General features: G+C 43.5%; 1 non-coding gene across 1 annotated transcript; it reads right to left on the reverse strand.

The window, feature by feature from the left end:
- Positions 1-2,838: 2,838 nt before the first annotated feature.
- Positions 2,839-2,957, reverse strand: LOC133398222 (5S ribosomal RNA). Its single transcript, XR_009767771.1, has one exon. It is a non-coding gene; the product is annotated as a 5S ribosomal RNA (ribosomal RNA).
- Positions 2,958-4,466: the final 1,509 nt, after the last annotated feature.

Consider the following 4,466-nt stretch of genomic DNA (forward strand, 5'->3'; position numbering starts at 1 on the left):
CTCTTTTCTACGGGAATAGTTTTATTTTGTCACAGTGTACGTTTTTCAAGGTTTCTCTCGGGGTGTGAGAAAAGATGGAGAGTTGAGTTCATGTGCTCTTTAGCTTTTGGTGGGGCTCTTCTTTGCGGGAAAACAAAAAAGCCCATCAGCCTTGTTTCCAAACAGGGACCTTACGCGTGTTTGGCGAACACAACAACCACTACATGACTGAAACTGTTGCCCTCATGCTATCCGTTAGCAGGACAAGCAAACCGCCTCGCCAGCTGGCATTGTTGATGCGGTCAGGTTCATTGACGTGTGCTTGACACTAGGTGAAGATAGGGCAAAAGACTCCTCGTTAGTATAGTGGACAGTATCTCTGCCTGTCACGCGGAAAACTGGGGTTCGATTCCCTGACAGGGAGTTGAGTTCATCATCTCTTTCGCTTTTGTGGGGCTCTTCTTTGTGGGAAAACAAAAAAGCCCATCATCCTTGTTTCCAAACAGGGACCTTACGCGTTTTTGTCGAACACAACAACCACTACACGACTGAAACTGTTGCCCTCATGCTATCCGTTAGCAGGACTAGAAAACCGCCTCGCTAGCTGGCAGTGCCGATGCGTTCAGGTTCATAGACATGTGCTTGATACGAGGTGAAGGTAAGGTAACGGACTCCTCGTTAGTATAGTGGACAGTATCTCAGCCTGTCACACGGAAGACCAGTGTTTGATTCCCTGACGGGGACTTGATTTTTAAAATCAGTGTCATGGCAGGTAAATTAGTTGCTCAGCAATAATCTTTTCCAGCACTTTGGAGACAAGTGGAAGGATGGCAATGGTCCTTTAGTTGCTGGCTGTCTCCATTGTAGACGGGTGGGATGACTGCCATCTTCCACATTTGTGGGAATTCATTTGATACTAATAAAAGGTTAATCAGATGGAGAATGGGTTCTGCTCGATCAAACATACGGCCCGCAGGGCAGAACCGGCCCGCCAGGGTGTCGAATCTGGCCCATGAGTATGGAGAAGACATTCACTGCTATTTTTCAATAAAAAGTAACTTTGGTTGGAAATTCCACTGGAGGGTGCATTGACAACACTTCAGGCATTGTTGCACTTGTGAAGGCCAAACGATGCCAAGTTTCAGGAGCACACTCATATAAAATGGTGTGCCATGTTCACACTACAATTCTATGAAAATAAATACCTCCTGTGGAAATGTGTTAAGACATTGAATATTACACAATTTTCAGTTAAAAACTTCACTTCAAAAAAGGCTGGTTTGTTGGAAGCTTTTTTTATTCCCCTATGCACAGCCACAACTGAAATTTTCATGTATACATATACACAACATGCATAACTGAATGGCGCACGCTCACTCATTCATAATACTGTTGAAATTATGTTGGGTTAAAAATTTCAGACTGCTCATATAATTTGCAACAAGACAATAATGAATAAATGTGAATATTTTTCCCAAGTACTTGTAATTATTGGACCAAAACAATGGGGACATTTTTGAATCGTCCTTTATGGATTTTTAAGCCACAAATATTGTGGTCTGGCCCGCTTGAGATCTAATTAGGGTGAATGTGGCCCGCGAACTAAAATGAATTTGACAACCCTGTTTGAGATGAACCAATATCGTCCTTGAATCGAATCAGCAATCACGAAACAGTTGGTTGAACAAAACAGGTTAAAGCGGGTTGTAGTCTGTTCAGATTCATTATCAGCATTATTGTCCTTAAAAAAGCATGGTATCCCAAAGTAGGTCAGATGTGTTCTTTTTGTGAATGATGAGATAATGTACAGATTAAGTTAATTAGAGACGAGCATCAGGTTTATGTGGGTTCCAGCACATAAAGGAATAAAGGTGAAGGAAAAAAGATCAGAATCAGAATCAGAATAATCTTTAGCTAATCTCGAGCTAATTAAAAGCACTGATGTGATAAAATTGTGACGTATCACGTGATACTAATATATATATATATATATATATATATATATATATATATATATATATATATATATATATATGTAGATATATGTGTGTATCGATTTTGTTTTTTTTTTACTGTCGGAAAAGGAGAAACGAGATGTTTAAAAAAAGGTACGTGAAGATTCTGTCTTCTAATAAAGAGACGGTAAGTCATAAGAGAGAGAATGACTGCATTATAATTTAGGTCAACCACCGATAAGAAAACGATTCCACGAGAATCTAAAGTGAAAAAGCTTACAGCACCTGGTATTCCCAGGCGATCTCCCATCCAAGTACTAACCATGCCCACCCCATCGGGCAGGAGGCAGGGTACACCCTGAACTGGTTGCCACCCAATCGCAGGGCACATACAAACAAACAACCATTCGCACTCACAGTCACACCTACGGGCAATTTAGAGTCTCCAATTCATGCATGTTTTTGGGATGTGGGAAGAAACCGGAGTGCCTGGAGAAAACCCACTGCAGGCACGGGGAGAACATGCAAATTCCACACAGGTGGGGCTAGGGATTGAACCCGGGTCCTCAGAACTGTGCGGCTGACGCTCTAACCAGTCGGCCACCGTGCCGCCTATATCTATACATACATCTATATATATATCTATATATATATCTATATATATATATAGATATATTTATAGATATATAGATATAGATAGATATAGATATAGATATATATATGTGTGTATAGATTTTATTTTTGTTTTACTGTTGAAAAAGGAGAAACGGGATGTTTAAATAAGGTACGTGAAGATTCTGTCTCCTAATAAAGAGACGGTAAATCATAAGAGAGAGAACGACTGCATTATAATTTCGGTCTACCACCGATAAGAAAACAATTCCACGAGAATCTAAAGTGAATAAGCTTACAGCACCTGGTATTCCCAGGCGGTCTCCCATCGAAGTACTAACCAGGCCCACCCCTGCTTATCTTCCAAGATCAGACGAGATCGGGCATTCTCAGGGTAGTATGGCCGTAAGCCACATGGTTACCTGAAAAGCAACATTTTATATTTAAAAAATATCATATTTCGCTTAAAAATATCTCGAGCGGATCGCGTCATCTTTATTCTCTAATTGTTGGCTGGTCTATTTTGGATTTTTTTGTGTGGATGTTGCGAACTCATTCTCAACACTACAAATGTGTGATCAGATCATAGATTTTGAAAAGTAAACAGACTCGAGAATTTGAGAAATTGCACGCTGCCAACACTCAGACAAGAGCATGCAAAATCCTCTTGGACCCTCCACATCCTGGTCACCAACTCTTCAGAAACATAATCATCTTTATTTGCAATGAATTTCCAAGAAACACACAAGGAATTTTTCTCTGGCAGTTGGAGCCGCTCTCGTACAACAACAGACAGTCAATTGACAGAGAACACTTTTGAGACAAAAAGACATTGACAAAAAACAGTGTCAAGTGGGTTGCCAAGCCACATGAAGCGATGGAGTGAAAGGTCGTGATTGGCTTTTGTGGCTGTGTTCATGTGAGTGAGCTCAGCCCTAGTTGCAATTCCTGGTTTAACCACCAGAGGTAGCCAAACCAAATTTAGATCAGGATTATGAGTCGCCAGTTCAAGCAAACGTCTTCTTAACCACCAGAGGTCGCCAAACCTATTTTCAGACCATGATTAAGAGTCGCCAGTTCAAGCACAAGTTATTTTAATATCTGTATATATTGTGCATTTTTATTTTGCCCTTTATTTATTTATTTTAATAGGTACAACCGGAGAAGCAAGGAGGAACTGGCCAAGGGGCCTGTGCGTCGTGCTTCCGGCGCCCACCGCAGACCAGGTCGCAGCAGAGGCACTCCCACCATCCAAGCCTTTACTGGAGAAGGCGGTGCAGCCCAGTAAAGGCCTGGAATACCACCACCCGAACGACACCTCTGGTCTGGCAGTTACTCACAGAGGGCCTGACCTGCCAGAGCTTTTTGCAGCGCGTGTGTCTGCTTCATCCTCCTCCTCCTCCGTCGCCGCCGCTGCTGCTTCTGCTGCATCCGTTTCGTCCTCCTCCGCTGCTGCTGTGTCCGCTTCATCCTCCTCCTCTGGTGCTGTGTCCGCTTCGTCCTCCTCCGCTGCTGCTCGCATACGGGAGCATCAGATACGGCCACATATGGGCTTCGCCACTCCAAGTGTCAGCACCCCCCGTTGCAGCACTGGTGGTCCCAAAAGGAGAAATACAACTCAACCTACATGCAAGCTCTGTGGAAATCCCAAGTCAAAAGCATTTGGCCACAGCCGTTACAGGAAAGAGCACTTTTGCTCTCAGTCGGCAGGGCGTTCTGTGGAAGACTGGCTCGCTGAGAAGAAGAGGGACGAGGCACAATCAAAGGTAATGCTGGAGACAACATCTGCATATGCGTCTTTCAGTCGTCTTCCCTTTCCATGCATCCTCTCATCTTCTCACACGCAGACCCAACATCAGCCCGTACGCCATCTGCTGCCTCAACCTCCCAACAATCCCCCCCGTGCCCCCAACACACAAT

The sequence above is a fragment of the Phycodurus eques genome, unplaced genomic scaffold (genome assembly GCF_024500275.1).
Source record: "Phycodurus eques isolate BA_2022a unplaced genomic scaffold, UOR_Pequ_1.1 contig_26, whole genome shotgun sequence".
NCBI lineage: Eukaryota > Metazoa > Chordata > Actinopteri > Syngnathiformes > Syngnathidae > Phycodurus > Phycodurus eques.